The following is a 22437-nucleotide window of genomic DNA, read 5'->3' as shown; positions in this document are numbered from 1 at the left end:
CACAGCTGCTCTGGGCAACCTGTACCAGGGCCTCACCACCCTCTGAGTAAAGAATTTCCTCCTTATCTCTAATCTAAATCTCCCCTCTTTTAGTTTAAAGCCATTCCCCTTCATTCTATCATTATCTTCCTGAGAGAAAAAATGTGTGTTTTTTGGTATGTGCTAGATTCCAGGCACATTTTGTCTTTGGATTTTGAAACAACATGGATATCAAGCCATGCAGGATTCTCCAAACCTTACAGTGCCAGAGCATTTTAGTGTCTTTTTGTCTCTTTTCCATATATATATATATACATATAAAATATTTTATATATATATATAATAAAAAAATTAGTTATACTCTACCTTTCTCAAGTTTGCAGATCACTGACATCCAACTAGCTGTGTAATCACATACTTAAATTAACAAGTGAGATTGATCTGTTTGGTGTCACGTTTGGCAGTAGAGCCCAAAGCAGACATACTTTAATACTACATTTCTCACTCCATCACTTGGTGTTACACTTTCTGCTTTGCCAGAAACACAGTGGGATGCAGAGTGAGGCGTCTAAGAGCGATGGGCTTCTCGTAGTGACCAAGCACAAAGGCGGTTCTTTCTCACACAGCTTTCTGCTGCACCCATCTATCTCCAATGATGAACCAAGGATTTGAGTTCTGCCCTCCTGATCTGGTGATCTGCCAGAGCTTGCAGGGGGTACGGTTTCTGGTTGCGTCCTCCCACACATTGTAGTCATTCAGGGGAGAACATATTGGGTTTCCTTGCCTCTTACAGAGAGTTTTCATTGCATTTTCTAACCTCTTGCAAGCTGCATAACATGCTATTAGAATAAGCAGTTACATTATTTTCCTAATTTCATTTGTCTTTGCATAAGAACAAATATCGGGTGCTGTACATATTGCAGCACTGGTTTATATTTGCATGGTAATTGCCTAAGCAAATTACAGCACATGAGTAAGCAAAAGAGGAGCAGAGAGAGAGCTCCTCACCCGGATTAAATTTTTCCACAGCCAGTGTGACATCTGCTCGTCCCTGAGCTTGCCTTAGGATGGATCTTGCTGATACAGCAGTATAACACTGAACTGTTTGGCATTATCAGTCTGCCGAGGTCCCCACAACATTGGCTATGTCAGAGCACTTGAAATCACGAAGAAGCTGACTGCATCCATGACTGAAAATAGCAGCTCTCTCCATTTACTGCTGTTCCCTGAGCATCCATCTCTAAATTCACAGCTTTCGCTTCCCAGCGCCTACAACTGTGAGAACAGAGGTAAGGAAGCTACGTGGACTACTGACTTCTTACACAGAGATGGGAAGATGTCCTAAATAAAAACAAGAGGGTCTTCAAATCGCTGTGTTATTTAGCAGGGGACAAGAGCTGGGAAGAGAGGTTTGGGGAAGAATGGTTGGAGATACAATGAAGCTTCACTGCCGCTTGGTCACTGCTGAGTGTTGTGGTGATAACAACAGTTTGGGGCTATGGCCAAAGGTGGGTCACAATCCCAGAAATTGGGAACAGGGGGACACCTCCAAACAGGCTTGTGGCTTATTTTAGTCCCAAGGTTTATGTCTCTGTCAGTCATGTTGGCCAATACTAAAGCAGTGTCACTGATGATGGCAGCAATGCTAATATCACAGAAAAGAGGCCCTGAATGATGACTCAATATTTCCCCTTACAATCTTTTCAAAATCATTTTCAGCAGCGCGTTACCTGTTTGAGTGCACCATTTTACATCTCTCTAGAGCTGCATCAATAAAGACCTAATGTTCTGCCTCTCCAAGTGCCTCTCAGATATTGAAGAGAAAACATAATATACATCACAAATGGTGAACTTTTTACGTTCTCTCTTGTCACCAGTTCACTCTCACTCCAGCCAGCATCAATCTCTGTTGCTCTCTTGACACCATTCTGTTATGAGGTTTAAAGTGTGCCTGCTACTTCACCGTGCAGGAATAGATTAAAAAAAAAAAAGAGAGAGAGAGAGAGAGAAGGAGAGACCAAGGGGATGAAATAATAACTCTGTAGTGAAAATAAACACAGCCTTAGATGCAGGCAGAGTCGGGATGAGCAGATGCACGCACTCCAAGTCACACTGCAGAAGGCAGCTTACGCAGCTCGGCTCATGCTGAGACGCTTTGCATGATCAGCATCAAAGCGTTCACAGCTCTGCCCCAAATTTCATGTTTTATTTCATTTCTCAATTCACACCTTTTTTCTTTTTTTTCCCCCATTGGATTTGAAACCTGAAGGTGGGGATGGGGAAGCCCACGGGATATGCGGGGCTGCCAGAGAGGCTGCAGAGGGGTTGCAGCAGGTACGTGGGTGAGGGAGGGAGGCTGGGGAGCTGCAGGAGGCTGGTGAGGGGCAGCGAGGGAAACTCCAGCAGGGAAACCACAGCCAAGGAGACAGGCAAGGAGGATAAAGAGGTAGCATCAAGCAGGCAGACCTACAAGCCGTTTGGTCTCAGATGTGCTGCGACACCCTCGCTGAGACACACAGGAGTGGTTGGGATGTCTGCCTGCACGTCAAGGGTCGCCCAAGGTGCTCTCACCATATGGCACAGGAGCTCCTAGCGAAAGCCAAGGGCAGCTCGCTGATAGCTCATGCCTGTAAAACTCAAAGGGTGCATGCTGGCAAACGAGGACGGCATGCTGAAGGTGGGGAAGTGTCTGACTCCCAGTGTTTGCTCTCTCAAACCCAACATTACTTATGCTTCAGGAACACACACATTCAAACACATCCGAGGAAATCTGAGGAAAAATACTACAACTTACTGAAAAAGTCACATTCTCAGGTTGTCATCAGAGTGCCATGTTAAATCTTCAACTCGTGTAGAAAATGAGAAATGTGATAAAAATGCATTCAGATTTAATTAGCTATGGTATTCCCGGTATAAAGGACAAACCTCAGGTTGATCTACTCATATGAAAATACCAAATGTGATATCTTTTAATTTTTTTCTTTTTAAACAATATTCTCGTAAAAGTGTGGGTTGTTTGTTGTTGTTGTTGTTGTTGTTTGTTTGTTTGTTTTGTTTCTTTGTTTGTTTTACCCCAACTCTTGGCATAGTAGGCCATCAGTGGTGGGCAGTATGTTCTGCTGTAGTTTATTCCCCACAAGAAGAAAATAAAAGGGTTGGGGCCACCCATGCCTAATGTAGGTTTTGTGTTGTTTTTGTTTTTGTTTTTTGTTTTTTTACATAAGCAGTTTGGAAGAGTGAGGCTGCTTTCTCCTCCCATGCTCTCCCACATCCCACTTGCTTTTCCTGCTGTGAAGGAACATTTTCCTTCCAAATGGCTAGGCTGACTCTGCTCAGTGCATCACTTGTTATCCAGGTCTCTCTGCGAATAATAGGCAACAGAGTGTAAAGTGCATGGGTTGGAAAGTGACTCCTCTTCCTTTATTAGTTACAGATGAAAGCAAGGAAACCCAGAGCCTTCCATATTAAAAAGTGCAGCTTCAGCAGAGCCATTCCCATAAAGCCTCCTCTGAGTCTTAGGCAAGAAAGTCAACGATTTAAATACCATGGCAAAGTCCACACACTAAGGGAATTCAGCTTCTTGTTTCAGCCAGCGCAGCATCACTGTGTTTAGGAGGCAGATCCACAGGCTCAGACCTTTCTCAACAGTCCTGAGCAGATCCAACTCTTGGAAACCACCTCTTGCATATCTCTCCATGTAAGAGGGTAATTATGTTCTCCCCTTTATGAGTTTGGGGTAGAAACTCCCTGATTAGACACTAAAGCAAGACCTCTTGACCAGAAACAGTCTATTCTACCTTTTCTTCTGTAATTAGCTAGCTCCTGATATAACCCTGTGTGCAGAGTGGGTATCTTACGCTTGGTGGTAACGGTGCTTTTACCTAGCCACATCCCTTTGGGCACCTCCTGTCCCTTCACCATGTTAGACCCAAATTATGGCTACAAGCCCCAGACAACCAGGAAAATAACAGCATCTCACAGTGCAGTAAAATAGGTGGTGAAACAGCAATAGGGCTCTATACGCAAATAAACTCTATATGCAAATCATCAAATGTGTAATTGCTGGCGTATGATCTCTGGTATCTAAACCACACCTCCTGAAAACTTAGGCTACCTATTAAAGTCACAACACCAGAAATAAAACCCACCAAACCTGTTGTGGCTTGCCTTTGGTACCCTCCAGCACCCCCAGCCAGGGGCCCTCGCTCACAGGACTCCTGTTACAGCCGCGGCTGGGCTCCTTGGTGCAACCAGTCTCGGGGCTGAAATGTGTGATCTGGCTTTTACTTCGTGTTTGTTTTCAAACCAGCCCAGCTGGGGTTGCATCCACAGACCTTCCCCAGGTGCAGGTAGCCCCCCCGGGGACTGTGCAGCCCACCACATCATTGTTCTAGTCCACGGTTCGATTCTCTGAGGGCTACGTGATAAGCAGAGCATTTACAGCCTTCACAAGCTGACTTCTTGGCTGTGCCGTCACCCATTTCACTTACGGATAAAACAAGAGAGTTGAAAGCTGGGGGAAAGAATAGGAAATGTCATTTCTGGGTATCCTCGGTACACCTGGGCAGTGCAAGTCTTTCTGCTCCCCCGTATTCATGCTTGCTCTTCCAGTCCGGTCTTGGTGAAAACTCCTTCCCTTTGGCTGGGTGTTGCCATTCTCTGCCCTCGTTAAATCTCGCTCTCTGAGAGCTGTTATTGGGCTGCAGCTGCCCAGGCAAGACTGCTCTGTTGGTTACTGTCCTTAAAGGACTACTTCAGCTCCTCGGTCTCCCTTTCCTGACATAAAATGGGCAATTCAGGTTGCACTGAAAGTGATGGAGAGTTTGTAGAAAGGAATAAATGCATATTGCAGGGTTCCCTGACCAGCCACAGCCAGGGGTCCCTTTGCAGCCTGGATTAGAGCAGTGTGTGTTGCCTTGCCCAACATGCAGCAAAGAAAAATGCTCAGACAGAGATCACCTGCTGGCCAGTGCCTGCTTCTTGCACCACCTCTGAGGAGCATGAAACAGAGCCCACATTATCAGGGAAACCATGGCACATTCAGTTTTATTCTGGACCTAATTCCCATGTTTGCCCATTTTATCTCTTAAAAATAGTTATGACTACACGTTCTATTCACCAGCATATTTGTTTTATCAAACCTGTTTTTCTTGTTACAATAGCATGTGATCCATCAACTATTGAATACAATTAAGAAAAAAAAAAAAAAAAGTAACCCTGCAAGCAACTCTGTGCACACATTCCAAGGCTGTGATAATATCAGAAACCACGAGAGCTTTGCTTTTTGGGAGAGTATCATTTTGTCAGAATAACTGGGTGTGGGTGTCTTTGGGTTAAAAATGAGTTCTGTGTTTTTGGAGGATGTTTTGGACGCATTTTTTGATTCTTTTGCCTGTGTTTTTTAGGATAGGAAGGAAGCTTCTGAGTGTGAATGCTGCATCTAAACATGTGACTAATTACACCAGAGCCCGGCAGTGCTGTGGCTGGAAGGAAGAACCAGTTCTGAAAATGAACATCTCCAGGATCACCCCAGCATGGGCATGTTGACAGCCTGGTGGTATTTAAGCTGCCTGTTCTGGAAACTTTCTTCCTGAAGTTCCCTTATTAGGTAACTTGCATTAACTGTGGTTCACCTCATTGAATATTTCCTTTCTCCTTTCCAGTACTATTTGGAACTTGTAATTTTGACCTCCCAGGTGCAGCTCTCCTGATTTGCAGTATTACTGGATTTCCAAATAACTGCACATCCTGGTTCATGCTAAGGTTTCTTGCATATCTATTAGATCCAGAGAAATATCTTAGCGGTTTTATACCTGCTGGATGCATTCAGGACAGTACCTGCACAATAATTTTAAGTTTTAACATTTATTGTTTAAATTTATGAGGTCTTATTTAAGGTTCTGTTTCAAAAGTACATAATTCAGTGTTTTTGTCTCCTTTCCTTCCTGGCCTTTGTATGCCAGGTATTTTTGTCTGCTTTTCTGCTGGCTACTGCCTGCCGACTGCTTATTGCTATGGCACAGACTATACCCCACCTGTCACAAGCATTTTTTAACAGAGTCAGAGCTGAGTGTTGAATGCAGCCATGCCTTATGCAGAGGAGTTTTAATTATTCTTCAGTCTGTGGAAGAGGGGAGTAGGGCCAGGATGAGGAGGACGGGATTGTCAGAAAGATAGCTGGAGGGAATCAGAATATATCATTACCTAAGGGAGTGGTATCCTCAGTCTTCATCTACTTTAATTCTCTCACCAGACACATCAAATGACAGTGCTGTAGGGCTTAAAAAAATTGGGGCAAAGCTGGGGCAGCGGGTGGCTGATAATGACAGCCTGTCTAAATGTCTGAGTGGCAGACAAGTGGGGAGAAAGAAGTTTGTGGTATGGGCTAGCTAAGGTGGAGTGATAATGTATTTGTTTTTTATCTGCTTTCTTTCCCGAGTAGGGTTTGGCAGCTGGTTGTGCTGGCTAGCTCTACATGGGCTTCACAATTCTGCTTATTAATTTTTTTTTTTTTTTTTTGCAAAGAAAAGTGAAATTTTGGCAACTTCAGCTTGCCTGCAACTGACTGCTATTGCATGCAGCACAAGAATGAACGACTTGAGTGACTCTGGCTTTGTTGGCAGAAGCCAGTGGTGGCTGCAATCTGATTTCGCTCCATGCTTCCTGCAGGGGACCCGCATGTGGAGTCACTGCAGGAGGAATTACTTGGGCAGAGGAGATGGCCTCCAGGAGGGATGTAGCTGTGGTTCTGCCCGCCTTTCTTTCCAATACAAAACCCAATCTATCCCACGTCCATCTCATTATTTACACGGGGAAATTTCCTACTGGCTGGGCAGAGCTGACACATGTTCCTCTGGTTCCTTGAGCTCCTGTGGCACATGCACGCTGGCACCACAGCCCCAGGTAAGGCACAGAACCTGCTCTGCCCCCCGAGCCCTGCGAGTCCGAGGGGTGCTGGGGCAGCCAGTGCAGCCCCGAGCCCTGGCATGTCCCACCAAGCCTCGTGGCAGGCAAGGGGTCTCCTCAGCTCAGGGCTTCCCTTCGTGGCCCAGACTTGGCGACAGCCATGAGCTGGCAGTGGTGCTGCCCCATCGCTTTAGCATAGGAGGTGACTCCAGACCCAAAAAATCTCTCTTTTTCTCCAGTGGAAGAGAGCAGGTAGAGAGGTGAGGAGGGTGCACACAGCAGGGTGAGGTCGCTCTTACTCAGCTGTGTCTATTTCAAAGTTAGACATTTAGCTAGGGTAGTCATAAGCCTCCACCTATAGACAAAGAGGAGGAACAGGCACTTCCAGGCTCACTGAAGCCACCTGAGAAGGAATAGAGAAAGCACCTCTGGCAGGTGCTTCATCCCACCCAGCACTTTCTCCACAGCCTAGAGAGGGAGGCCAGACATCTGGCTGTCAAACTTTCAGGTAGCATGCAATGTAGATAAAAATAAACTTGGGTATGTGTTTCCTTTTGATATCATCCCCCAGATGTTCTTCTACAACACTGTTGATTTTTTCTTTCTTTCTTTCTTTCTTTTTTTTTTTTTTAATGTTAACTGTTATCTGAAGCCAAATATTTATTTAGTATTGAAACAGGTCAAGCCAGCTATTACAGATCTGCCTGTTGATTAGCAGCAGTTCTGTTACATGTAAGACAATTAATGCATCATTCCCATCATGTGCCATGGTAGCCTTTTACAGCCAGTCTATCACAGATATCACAGAGCCCATGACATCCCAGGGGAGGACTGTCAAAGGTTTTTTTCTTCTGCTCCCTGCTGTTTAAACAGCCAGCAAAGAATTTCTCAGATGTAAAAGTGGCTGGCTTTATACAAATACACAGAGCATAGCACCTAGGCTCTCTGAATTCACCCTCTACTTAAGATTTGCAAATGGCAGTGAGCAAGTAATTCCTTATGAACAAAGTGTTTGCAAAAAGCTCAACGCCGATGATCCTAATTTCTGTTCTCTGGGTTGCAGGTCCTGTGACACTGCAACTGTCTCCTGAATAGATTCAAGAACACACAGAGAGTCAGAACTGCATTTATGTCCTGGCCTAGGACCACAGAGAGCTAAATTCATGTGAAGACCAAAAAGCAAAACAAACAGCAGAATGACATTTCCTTCCCTATATGCCCTTACAATTTTGATATTAAAAAAGACACAATAATCAGGCACTGAGGGGAGTATGAGAAAAATAGCAGTAATGGACAGCCTGTCAGGCAGTACTCATTGCACATCTGCAGCCTGACTTATTCAGGCCTCTGCAAACGTCATGGAAGAAAACAGCTCGATGGAGACAAGCTGGCGTTCAGCAGAGGCTTGCAGCAGGCGCCCCAGCACCAGGGCAACGTGGATTTTCTCAAAGCCAAACATGAAGCTATCTGCTCCTTCAAAGAAAGGCAGAGACATTTCAGCAGGACAATTCCAAAATGGCATGTTTTGTTGGCCAGAGTAAGACCTTCAATTCTCAGAGGAGGACAGGATACAAAACATACCCTCCTCTCCTTGGCAGAGCTGTTGCCCAGCTCTGGCAGCTCCCCACCCAGCTGTCTTCCACAAATCCCACGCCAAGGAGCCAAACTTCCAGCATACCCGTGGATCAGATTTGGATGTCAGAGATGCCACTGGGTGCCTACAGCACTGACCTTCAGCATTATCAGATCCCAGTCTCTGGCTGTAGACCAAAGGCACTGACGGCCCCGCAAAAAGGCAAATAGAGGGCTGGCTGTCCACGTGCACTTCAGCTACCTGTAGGACATCATCTTTCCAGGCTGCCTCAGACTGTGCCCTGCCAGTTTCCATGCTGCAGCACACTGGGTGCTAAGCCTGCTTGTTTCTAAAGAAGGGCAAAAAGACTGAAGTTTTACAACAAGACCCACAGGACAGGTGCTACAATGAAGAACAAAGGCCAAGTATCTACAGCATCCAAACAAGCCACAGGGGTGAGTGCTGGAGGAATCTCTCACAGGAGACCACTGCTGAAACAGTGTAGTTCGGGTTTGGAAAGAAAAAGCTTTGGGGCTAGCCCAGCTGCCTTCCATCAGCCCATATGTGCAGCTGTGGGGAAGGAAACTGCAGCTCTTTGCCCTTGCTCATTAGCCCAACCTGTTCACCTCCTATCCTCCGTGGGCCGGTGGCATTGGTGGCTCAGGCTGTCAATGGGAGAGAGGTGCTGGTGGCTCAGGAGGGGCTCACCTGCTTTTTACAGCCTCGGTGCAGGTGTTTATTTACTTCAGGTATAGCTTAATGTTCAAACCCTGCAATAATCAGGGAGCATGGAGATATGTGTCAACAAGCAAAAAGACTGCAAACATCTCTCTCGTATTCAAACAAACATTTGTATAGTTCCCCATCCCCTTTACCCCCTCCTTAGCTGTGTGTATCTTAGCAGTGACAACTAGATACGACTTGCTTGCTTGTTTATTAACATGCTTAGATTTATATCTCGCAGGGGTCCATATTGCCCCACTCAAGGCAAAAGCCAGGGAATCATGAGGTTGTGCTTAAAATATAACTTGTAAGTCACCCACAGAGAGGGAAAGAGTCCAACATGTAGTTATTCTGTTCTCTCCTTCACTCCCAAATGGAGAACTGGTTTTAAATCAAGTAAACCCATTACACATCCACGGTAACTGGAGGCAAATTATATGATCAGCTTCCCAAATGAGAAAACCTGTTTTAAGAGGACTGTTCCTTTGCACAAGCCCGTGTGTTTGGCTAGGTCCCAGATGAGTTTGACACCAGGGGCTTTGGTAACATGAGTGGCTGCTGGCACCAACGTGGCCGGACAGGAGAGACGTCCCTCTGTTTCAGCCCAGCACCCCAAAAAGGTGGTGTTTGGTCAGCCCCTGCCTCTGAGCAGTTGGGCCCAGGGACACGGCTCGAGGGCGGAATATGATGTGTTGTATCTTGGCCTCGGTCTGTGAGGGACTTCCAAATTGCTGGTCCCTTCTGCCATTTGTCTTTGCAGTGAAATGAAACACATTTTCCAGTAATTAAAAAAATACTTTCTTAGAGCATTCCTATCTGCATTTTTCATTGCACATAGTGCTGCCAAAATGTGCACAGCCAACCCTATCTGTTAAAAAGGGGTGTTAAAGACTTAGAAACAGCATATAATTTTCAGAAGCTGTAGACCAAAGGGCCAGCAGACAAAAGCCTACACGATCAGAACTTCTTCAGGGCACATGTGCTAACTTATTCAGGAATGAACAAACTCTACTTTATCCTGTTGTTCCTCAGTTTGCACAGAATAAACATTCCAGACTGATGCACATCATCCACAAAGGCCCATTTCTGGCTCAGGGGACCTGGGGCTGTATTGTGTTTTGTTTGGTCTTAGACCTGAATGCAAGAGGCTTCAATAATCACTAATTTTCTGAGCAGTAGCAAAAATGTAACCAGCACGCTAAGAATGGCACCCAGGGGTGTCCCACCTCATCAGGAGTGGTGCAGCTACTCAGCCCTGTGCTGCAACACACTCCCTCCTCCCTGCTGGCACCCACGGGGCTGCCCTGCCAGCCAGGCTGGGGGACTGACATCTTAAATCCCTCTCCCTCACTGTTCTGCCACAGCACCGGACTTAGAGACGAGCCCCTTCATTTTCTGAAAGGCTTCAGTGAAAGGACAATTCATTCACCGGCTGCTGGCCCTCGGCCCTGGATCTGGTCATTCACTGGAACCAAACTCACCCCTTGGGCATGGGCTAGCGTGGTCACACAATGACTTCATGGCAACCCTGCCCACCGAGCTGAGAGCACAATTTAGCTGTTAGAGCTGACACAAATCCCGATGCAAAGTCTCTCCTTTGTTCTTTGTTATCTCAGAAAGAATTTCAGCCTCCCTTGCAGCTGTTATTTTTATCCAACAATAACAACACTTTTGTGGTCTTTACAAAAAACTAAAATCTGCCAGAAAACTCTGCTTGAAATAGCACTGTACAGGGTTTAAAGTACCATTTCTCTTGCATTACAGCTTTTGTGCATCATGCTTAACTCCATGGGATGCCTTTTTATATGCTGATCTAGGTAGTTGCATTTCCTGTTGCAGCACTCAAAATAACACATATATTTTTTTAAATCTTCTCTCTAACTTACAGTCAATGGACAAAAACGTAACACAAAGGGCACAAATCATGCTCTGATTCCTTTTCCAGTATTGGAGAATATTTTACTGTGCAAGTTTTCCTATTAAAATAGATGAAACTATCTGTGGAATAATGTACCATTCAGGAATAGCGAAGCCAATGACTTCTAACCCTTCATAACTGCAGTGCCTGTGTAAACATAGCCGTGCAGCAAGTCCAGCACATTGCCTGGGATAATGCCAAAGAAAATAATAAATTAATAAATGAACAAACAAACAAACGAGTAAATCCTCCCTCATGATTAACTGAATGCTCCCACATTTAAATGAGCAACAAAGTAAATACGAATTGTTGGATTAGTATTTTCCAGTCATAACATATTTTATGCCCCTACTTCATGCCCACAAAGATTTAATGAAGTACTTAATATTTAAAAAAATATTATGCACCAAGTTAAAGTCTGTTTATATGCTTTGTTGTTCAAAGATCCTTAAAATGCTGTTAAGATTTCGGGAAAATGGGTCCATCTGAAGATTGTACTCATACACGTGTATGCACACAAAAGCTTAGACCCATCATATTGTAGAATGGGTTGGTTTAGGGCACTGCCATGATTTGGATGCATTATTCCTGGCTCACTGAAATGACATTGTTGGTTGCTTATGATCTGTGCTGGCAATGAAGGGGCCAGGAAGATTAGCAGTTTTATGTAATCACTAGGGATGCTCCACAGGCTGCACCAGGTCCCCGACCCCTTGCTGCTCACAGCCTCTCTGCAGCAGAGCCCAGATGGGGAATACAGAGAGGGACACAGCAACCAAGCAACAGGAGCAGGAAGAGGGAAGTCATATGCAGCAGAGGGAAGGCAAATGGGCATTCTTACAGCAACTGCTGTTGGTTTGCATATCTGTGATGAGCTTTGGAAAAATAAAAATTAAAAAAATTAATTAAAAAAATAAAAAACACAGAACAGACCATCCATTGAGCATAGGCCTAATTTCAAAAAAGAGTGCCCCAAGGCTTTCTTTTATTCATCATGACATCATGATATGACCCCATGACACGACTTTAGAGGATCAGAGATTTTGGACTAGAAGGAGTGGAGATTGGACTAAAGATTGGAGTTTCCGCATCTAAAGTAATTCTCATGGAAACAGATAATCACTTCTTAAGTTTCAAAAGGGTTCTGGGGCTACTGCAATGCTCTTCCTCAAGTGTAACTCAGATTCCTTGCCCACCTCATTGTGGGAGCAGAACTGCTTGTTCCATGTACTTCAGACAGAGGGATATTGCTTAGGATAAGCAGAAAGTGTGATGTAACGTGGAGTCTGACTCCTTCCCTTGATAACCACCCATTTGCCCTGTCCTGAAGGTGTACGTTTCAATCTAGGATGTTTCAGAGAATGGAAAGACACTGACTTTGGTTTTGATAATCAGGATGACCATTTGTTTTTACTCTTTCTATAAAAGGAAAAGAGAATTCTTGGAATAAGATTAGGTCTGTGGTAAGCAGGCTTATATATGGAGAACATGACATTTTCCACTAAAAAACATATGGACAAAATCAGAAACACTTTTGCAAAAATTCTTTCTGGACATCACAGAAAAACAAAGTTATAATTATCATAGCAAGTTGCAAGAGAGCAATAAAATGTCCTGACATTTAAAATAAGATCACTTCGTGAGTGTATTTTACTTTCTGGTCTTCTAAATCCGCTCTGCCTCCTCCCTTTCTGTCACCTGGACTGTAACCTATTCAAGACAAGAAGAATATGCATTATGATTCAGGATGAACTCTATTCATATTAATTAACAATGGAACAGAAAGGTGCTGTTGAAGGGGGAAATGTCCTCATTAGGATGTGTCCTTGGCAGGAATTGTATGTTTCTTTGCAGCAGAACCATTGTAGAGGGAAAGACAAGACTTAAGAGGGAGCCTGGCATCCGGCACTAAATCTTGGATGCAGGAAACAGGCAGCTCTGCTGCCTACAGCCTGCAGTCTGCAAAGCAGCACCAGCCACATGGATCAGGAGCAGAAGGGCAGCAGTGAAGACAGCGTATTGTTAACACTAGTTCCAGTGAAGACTTGGTTGTAGTAAAGGCAGGACTCCTTTCACCTCACCTGGCTGTGTACGAGCACCCCACCCAAACTTGCCATCTGGGCTCCCTCCCTGATGTCCAGGGTGAGGGACAGGCACCCCAGTGGGTGGTTTACCACCTCTGCTATGGGCACCTGCCCTAGGATATCATCACCCACCTCCTGAAGCTGCCGATCTCTTTCCACTGACTGCAGATGGAAGCTGGATGGTAAAAACCCTGAGTCTGGTTTATAACTTTATATGGCTCAAGCAGAATGAAACCCACACAAGAAATGTTGAATAGAGACAGGTTACAGCTTAAATAGCTCATCTCTTCCAGAGATGTTAGCAATTCCCAGTGAAAAATGGTGACAGAGCCACAGTGGTGGAAACATCTGTGAGAATGCTGAAGGAAGACGTTTTTTTTGGCTACTTGTCACGTGAACCTGCTCCGGGAAGCTGTAGGTAACAGGATCCTGGAAATGCCAGTGGTCTTCAGAGCCTGATCTATACCCGCATTACCTCTGTGACTATCCAAAAGGGAGCTGTGCTGGCAATAGGAACAAGAAGCTATTTTTGCCACACAGCATGAAAGGGCAGGATGACAGCTCACCAGCAAGCTCCAGCTAGCTCCAGAAATTAACATTCTCCATTAGCAGAGCGTATGGCACCACAACAGACACAGCAAATTTGCCAAAGAATTCATTACAGTGGATTACTGTGGTGTGGATTGCATTGCTGTATAATGAGCCCTTTGTTAGGTGCGAGCTGCACATCCCTACATGAGAAGTTTGATCAAACATTTCATCGTTTTACATTTTCATCTCACTTTTTATTGAGAAGACTGCAATACAGATGTAAACATTGCCTTTGTTTCAAAGAAAAAAAAAAAAAAAAAAAAAACTCCCATCTAACTCTAACAGAGAGGGACACATTGCCTCCTTTGCCATCCATATGTAGAAGTTGCACTGCAAGGGAATTCCTAGTGAGGCTCTTTTTGCATACACCAGCCATATTTTCTTCCTAGATGTATCTATTAACCTGGTTTTGCTCCACCAGAGTCAGTGAACTAATTCCAGTGCTTCACTGATGCAGAGGAGATCAGAATCTGCTGGCTGTGACATTAGCCTTCAGATTGCCTGTTCAAGCAAGTCCCACATCATTAAGTAGGTTTTTTTTTTTATACAGAACAAACTACACTGTGGAGAGGGGGAGGTGGCTTTCTAGTTAAAGCTCCAGCACTTGTTTAAGGCCTCTTTGTGCTATTGTTCAGGAGGTCTAATGGCTAAACAGCTGTACTCAGCCTGTAACAGTGGATGACTGGGACTGGAGGTCTCAGGAGACCCAGGGCTGGTGGGGCTGGCTTTATTGCACCTCTTAAAGGGTGTGTGGGCATGGAAGGAGTGATCCACTGGTGGGACAGAGACGTGTCCACCTCCCCATGCCATAACCACACAGACAATGTGGAGCTGCCCTGCAAGAGGTGCTCAGCTAATGTCTAGACTACAAAATCCTCTCCAGAGAACATAATTGTATTCTGCAGTGTAACCTAAATCTGTAATATAAATGCAAAGGGAACAGTTTAATGAAAATGGGTCTTTACGTATTTGTGGGTATGGCTCAGTTTTAATAAACCATTGATATAATCACCAATAAGAAACAAAAACTGGCATCTGGTGACCCCATAATTTCAGAGATGTTATAATAGAACAAGAGAGGCTATTTGGAGAGCTCCAAAGAATCTTCCCCCTTCCAGAACCAGATCTCTTGCTGATATCTTAGTTCCTCCTCTGAATAATAATGCTGAAGCTTTATTAGTTAATCAATAAGACATGATACCGGGTATGGTTATCATAAGATAATCACACCCTGGAGCATTTTGAGGCACAAGCCTTATGCCTCTAATCAGATTGGGGTGAGATTATCTCTTGATAACCACACCCGTGGGGACTGGCTCATTTCTATTATGAGAAAATTTTATCATTGGGGAAAATATGCATTTCTGCTGTAGAAAAACGAAAATGGTAGCTTAGAATTAGCAGCCATTTCTCTCAAGCTGAAAAATTAGATTTCCTTTTAGAATGCTCTAGTGGAGCTCCTCACCATCTATGCTATTATAAGGCAAAAATAATCTCTAATCAGGTGACATGCTTGGGAGTCAGTTTGAACCTGCCATATATATCTGTATCTGTCTATACATATGTACAAGAGAATCACTGGAAAAAAAAAATCCATTGACAAGTTTGCTATAGACATGAAGAAAAAAAAATAAGGAAAAGAAAGCAAAACAACAAAGAAAGGCATTACTTTTTCCTTCTATAACAACAACAACAACAACAACAAAAAAGCAAAAAGCTGTCACATTAGGTATTATTTATTGTGCTATATATGCTACGCATCAAATTTCTGATTATATACATCAGAATCCTACCTGCAATTAGTTTTGGTCTGCTATTTACTAACAAGAAATCACAAAATTGATAAAACTTTATTTTTTTCTGGGAAAAAAAGAATAAGAAAAAAAAATAAAACAGAACATTGCACTGAACCAGGAAATAACCTCTTTAAATTACAGTGATTATGTGCAAGAATCACATCTGGGTGTGTACGTTGATAATGTACACACAGCCTCTGTTTATATAAACAAACACACTGTAGACACTCAGATATTTTGCTTTATATGACTGTTTATAAGAAGCATTAATAAAAGAAGTCTCAGGCTTGCAAACACAGGTGACTGCAAAAAGCAGGTTTTAGATGTTTATGAACAAATGTCTATATAAAATGTTTGTGCACACTATCAATCCATGATCGAAAGTGACAAAATCTGGTGATTTTGCTGATCAACTTTGTGAACATTAACATTACTAATAAAACCTCGTATAATAATTTCAGAGCTTCACCCATAACCTAGCACTACCTTGGAGAGGTGAGCACCTCTGTATCCCCTCACCTCCTCTTGACAGACTGGGAGAGGAAGGCATGAAGAGAAGGAACCAGGAGTCCCGACTTACCCAAGGCCTCAGCAACAAAACCAGCAGCAAAATCGTGGCCTCAGCTCAGTACACTGCCATGCTGCGCTTTACTACACATCTGAGAGGGCCAAGTCACTCGGCTGAACCTATGGCAGGGCTCCTGCCTACACCTATGCAGCTGAAAAAGTTCCACTGCCTCCATGGGCTCCTCTGAATCTGAGTCATATTATGGAAAGCAGGGAGGACAGGAGGTTAGCTGTGCCTTTTGAAGATGGTCCAGCTGGTAAGGACACATATTAAAGAGAAGGTACAGCAAAGCTACAGCCACTTCTCACCATGGGTTCCTACTTCCACCACATTCTTCAGTACTCACCTCCATCCTCTGGAAAATCTTAACAATTTTTCTAATTTTTGTCTGAATCCTGTAGGTACATGACATTCTTCTTCCTTAAAATAAAGGAAAATATTTTAAAGGGATTTTTCTTGCTGTTCCCTTCAGTACAAACACCTTTCCTACTTGCTGCCATCATTCTTGGCCACAGCTCCTGCACAGTTTGTCCCATAGCATGACATTTTGTGACTACGTAAGGTTCTGAATGACTTCTAAACTACTGCAATTAACTTAGGACATTTTGTTAATCTACCAGGACAAGCCTTTGCTACAGATTTTGACATGGAGTTATTTTAATTATTCTGATATTATATGTTTTGATTGATCTGCCATGCTGCAGATTTATGAAAATGAAATGTTACTGAAAATAATGGAATGTGTAGAAACCCACAAACACAGGATGAACAGGATTTAACACCAAGCAGGTGTGAGGAGTAGGATCAGGCCTAAAACTTTGAAGTTAGTAATAATAATAATATTAGTATTAATAATAATAGTAATAACAACAGTAATAATAATAATCCCTCACGAAAAACAAGCTGTTAGGATTTAAGTAGTCAAAAGATTTTTCTTTTCTGTCTTCCAGTACTGAGCTGTGAGCCTGGGTGTGATTTCGGACCCATTTTATGGTTAGTCACGCTCACACAAGTAGAAGGAAGTGTGCAGCAGACTTTTTCAATAGCTCAGACTGTTCTGTGCCATTGCCCTGATCATACCCACAAGCACAGCAAAGAGCAAAAGTTGTCACGGCCTTAACATTTAGAAAATACAGCATGTGTGCATGTGGCTGGAGCATGTGTTCACAGTGTAACTGTGTCAAGGCTTATACGATGCCCTTCAGGGTCCAAACTGCGTAGGCTTTAGTCATGCAGTTGAGTCTTACAGCTGTAATTTCTGGGCTTGTTATTGCAACAGTGTCCAGCGGGGGGGTTTCCATCTGAAGTGCATCACACAGAATATGTCACAAGGCAGCATTCCTTCTGCGTCCCAAAGTCCCAATGACTTTGATAAAATTTGGCATGCGTTTAGTGTTCTAAGAACTTCTATTTATATGGTGATTTAAAACAACAACAACAACAACAACAAACAAACAAACAAAACAAAACAAAACAAAACAAAACAAAAAACTTGATAGTTTGCCTCAGCTGCTGTTTATTGTATAAAGAAATGAGTTTATTTTTTTAATTGATAGGTCTTTGTAACTGCAGAAGCACAGCCGGAAGATCACAATTCTAAAACACAAAATCAGATACATGTGTCCACAAGGATCTTTTGAAGATGATCATCAGCTCATCACAGACAATCCCAAAGCCCACCGAAGTCAGTGAGAATCTTTCTATTGCATCCACAGAGAGACATGCAATACCCAGACCACTGGGTGTTACACTGAGGAGATAGAGAGGAAGCTCAACCCATCCTGAGGAAAGGCCAAGGTGGGGAAATAGGTGTCTTGCTACACCCCCTGAGTGTTACACCACCAGACGTTTGTTTGGGCTACCCAACCAAGACAGTCCCCACAGCTCTGTATCTTACCCTGGGGACCAGCCCCTGGCAGTCACCTTGTAATGGCTGTCCCTGGGCTGGTCACGGACAGGACCCTGGGCTGCTCTGACTGCCCTGGCTTCTCCACTTCAGCCTCTACTCCTCCCCAAAGCAGAAGATGCTGAAGATTTAACTTATCTTTCCAGGGGATATTCCTGGATTGATTTTATGCTGGCCGCTGGTATTGTAAAAGGACAAGGCTGCAGTGGAGCCAAAATCTGGTCCATGTGTCATCCAATTAGTAAAGTAAACTTGGATTTAAAAAAAAAAAAAAAAAAAAAAAAAAAAAAAAAAAAAAAGATGGCAAGGGGCTTGTCTTTGGCATGTATGTTAAATTTGCATTTGGTTTTTGTTAGCCCTAGGTTCTTTATTCTCTTTGTTATTATTACAGAATGAATCTGACTATTTAAGTATTTATTTTTAATTCCTTGTTGACCGTAGTACCAGAGAAAATTAAATGAACATGCATTAATTTGCCAGCTTTGATTTTTCTACTTGTCAAATAAAGAAACAGCCCTTTTAAAGAGGAATTATATAAAGATATCCTGCTTTACTTCTTTTGGTATCCTAACCATGTACGATTCCAATGTAAGTTTGGGATTAATAATTATTCATTGGCTTTGTAACAGCAGGGCAAGCATGCTGAATAGAGCTACATCAACACTTACCATTCTTTTGGAAAACGACAAATGGATTAAAAGTAAACTAGAAATGAGAAGTCATCTCATGCAGAAAAACAGTTTCAGAAAGATTTCCCAAACTATTACCAGCATCTCCTTAAAATCAAAACTGCACAGACAGAGCAACTATATTTCCTAAATCATCTCAACTCGATGGGCATGCAATATAGACACCAGAAGTGTATGTTAATGCAATGGGTAGGAATTATTCTGTTATTACCTACAAGAAGTGTACTTCGACTATGTGTTAGTAAAAGAATTCTCAGAAATTGCCATTTATGGAAAAAAAAAAAAGAAAAGCTAACTTCTAAAATGTCGTTAAAACTGATTTACAATGCACAGAAGAATTTCTAGGGCAGTAATTTAATTGTTTCTCTGCAAAACAGTGTACATCCAAGGGAAAAGCACAATGGAGGGAGAAACAAAACACCAAATAAGTTCTGTAAGCAAGAGAGCTCACAGGTATTGTGAAGGTTTAACTACTGAAAATCTTAGAGGATCTGCATAAAAAATGTATGCCAAAGCATGCTCACTCCAAATACTTACCATTAGAGCCTTATTGGACTTTGCTCCACAACAATCTAATATACTGATTAAACGTGTGTGTGAGAGAAATAAAACATGTTTTTGTAAACACTGCAGTACATTTATCAGAGTAGTCTTTTTCTAAGCTGACAGATTGGCTATCCAGATTTGGGATTTTTCATTGAAATAATACACTGCAGTGTCCCCCAAACTCATGCTGATTTTTAGATGAATTATACCTAGAGCAAAACATTAGCATGAGTCTTAAAAAGATAGTTACATTTCCAGCTAACCTTCACAAATACTGAAAGGCACTAAGGCTACAGAAAAATTGAAGGAGAAAATACAGTCTTAAGGGGTGAAACTCATTTTGTCCTTCAGTCTCTCTCTGAATAACATGGTGGCAGCTTATACTGAATGTTTCATACTTCTGCTTATGTGAAAACTTCAGTATTAAGTATCTGTCTTTCTTAAGTAACAAACACTAGTGATTTTTTTCTTCACTAACAGCTATTTGCAGTGTGAAAGAGATTCTTCTTTCCTGCTGTGCTCTTGGTAAACATCAAACAATGATGTTCCTTGCTTTGACAACGTGACTTCAGAGTGTCATTTTTTCAATATGATTTTGCATTTGTATGGAATTTCCCTCTTCAATGGAGAATATTCCTTTATTTTTTATTTCAAGGTGTGATTCCCTTCTAGCAATTTGTCCTGTTTCTCACAAACAGTTGTTAGTGACGTTGTGTTTGTGGCAGTAGTAATAAACGTTCACCCATCTTAAAGGATAAAAACTAATTTTTTTTCCTAGTTTTGTTAGCATGAGAAATAATTGGAGATCTTGCTTACTGAAAGACAAACTAACAAAAACCCCTCCAGCCTTGTCCATGAATCTAGAGTGACACTGTTTGTGTCAGCAAGGTACAGAATTCACAATAACATGGAGCTGAATTGTGGAGAAGGAAAATGCCCTGAATTTTACAGTGAACACTATTTGTCAGTGTGGTGAAATGGAATATACTCCACTATTTCTTTGGGCTTTTTTGAAATGATACACTTGAAAATAGTCTAACCCTGAGGTTCTGCCCCTCTTAGAAGCATTAAAGGTAGGAAGACCACCTAGCTCACAAACCTTTCACAGGACCAGGTGCAGCAGGTTGCCCAGGATAATGTCTGGTTGGGTTTTGAGAACCCTCATAGATGGAGACTCATTAACCTCTATGGGCAACCTGTTCTAGTGCTGGACAGTAACAAGTATTTTCTTGTGTTCAGCTGGAATTTGATGTGTTCCTATTTGTGCCCATTGCCTCTTGTCCTTTCTGTGGGGACTACTGAGATAAGCCTGGCTCCCTCTTCCTTTCTTACCGTCAAGTATTTAGACACATTGGTAAGATTCCCCCTGTTCCTAGGGAAAAAGAACACCGTGTCTTCAAGGATCTGCCCCCATGAAAAATTACCACATGATATCTAATTGCTACCTGCAAACTATTTTATTAGCAAAGTGAATTTTTCTCCAACAATTCACAGAAATTAGAGAAATATTTGTTTCTCTAGAGCTGCACTGTTCTGCTGGCACTTCCCTATTTTATTTTATTTTTTATTCAAAAGAGAAAATGGCAGTGGCTTCTGATAAAAGGACCCAAGTTTATTAGGAACTGAATGACACAAGCAGTTTGTCATTTCAAAGGCAGTGGCTGCTACTTAAAGAAAGGGGAGCACTGGTCAGCTCCTGCTGTAGTTGTTTCTTTTTCTGTCAATCCAGGAAGCTGGTATTACAGACAAAATTTTGACCCGAATGGATGAAAACATTTGAAATATAAAATCACGAAGACTTAGACTAAGATTTCATTATATTAAAATGCCCGATGGCCTCCATAACAGCCATGATATTTTTAATAATATAGGCTTCAGGGTCCAGAAAGAATAATTCTGAAGGCTGAAAATTAAGGAAGTCAAAATCAAATAGTCGATTCATCTGCTTGTCAGATGCATCCCCTGCATTGCATACTGGTCGGACACATCTGTTTGGCTACTGGTTGGATACTAAAAATATGTAGTACCATTAAAGCTTTCCATTGAAGTTTTTGTTTGGTTAGACACTTTCTGTGCAGAAGGAAATCTCAGAGGGATTAATTTTCCCAAAACAAATGACTGGAATACACAGTGGTGGCCAATCTGGTCCCCCAGAGAGGGAACAGGGAGAAATAAATTTTTCTCACCTTGCTGCTTTTATTTATTCATTTTTTATCAGGATTTTTCATCAAGCTTAAACACCACCCTAGCTGTTCTCACAAGGTATATAAACATTTATCAGGAAGACATCATTTAATTGCCTATTAGGTAAATTCTTGAATGAGATAGAAATAGGTTGCTAATACTGAATTTTGCCCAAAATTCTTTCTAGTAGACTTCCCCAGTGCATGACATCCTCATCTACTGAAGTCAGTGGCAAAACTACATTGATTTTGCTCAGCCACTCTTAAACACTTTATGGCAGACATCCAATACCTTACTGTAAACTCTACATGTGCACACTTTGCAACTTGTTAACAACTTAATGTTTTTGCTCTCAGGGGAGCTTATCACATGTTAATCACTGCCCCAAGACTAGTAAAATCATGCAAGAGGTATTAAAATATTTTATTTTAAACCTATAAAATAAAGAATGTCTTTGTCCTAGTGAAAGAGACACATAACTAGTAACACGAGAAATGTAAGGGAAAGTACATGTGATGTCTTTCCCTTATTGGCATTCCTTGGTAGTTGTGATGTTTGCCATAACCAAGATTGGTGCAATTGTCCAGCAATCCAGAGCTATATTTGCTGTCCTTGCTAGTCCTTACAGTATATTGTATATTTTCCATAAAAATGAAATAAAAAATAAATAAATTAACCACAAAAGCATAGTAAATCTGGGAAAGAACTACAACGCTTCGAAAAAGATGGGTTGCCAGCTCAAATGTCATAAGCATAGTTGATTTTATCTCCACTTACAGCTGCTTCCACAGGGATTAAGTGGGGCACTTTCAAAGAAAGGAACAGTTTCCTTATGGTAGGCATCAAGGCACCCCAGAAATATGAATGGACTAGCTTTGGTCCATGAAATCTTGAAGAGGAGTGAACCTCCCCATCCCCGATAATTGATAGAAAGGATCTGAATTCACTGACCTCAGCTACAGAAGACAGAAAAA

General features: G+C 42.4%; 1 long non-coding RNA gene across 1 annotated transcript; it reads left to right on the top strand.

Annotated features, from left to right (window-relative positions):
- Nucleotides 1-985: 985 nt before the first annotated feature.
- Nucleotides 986-16585, top strand: LOC311427576. The gene is made up of 4 exons (XR_014687436.1): nucleotides 986-1268; nucleotides 5390-5517; nucleotides 7949-8913; nucleotides 16032-16585. It is a non-coding gene; the product is annotated as an uncharacterized lncRNA (long non-coding RNA).
- The last annotated feature ends 5852 nt before the right edge of the window (nucleotides 16586-22437 follow it).

This window comes from Aythya ferina, assembly GCF_964211825.1.
Source record: "Aythya ferina genome assembly, chromosome: Z".
Taxonomy (NCBI): Eukaryota; Metazoa; Chordata; class Aves; order Anseriformes; family Anatidae; genus Aythya; species Aythya ferina.
This window is presented reverse-complemented; position numbering and strand designations above follow the sequence as displayed.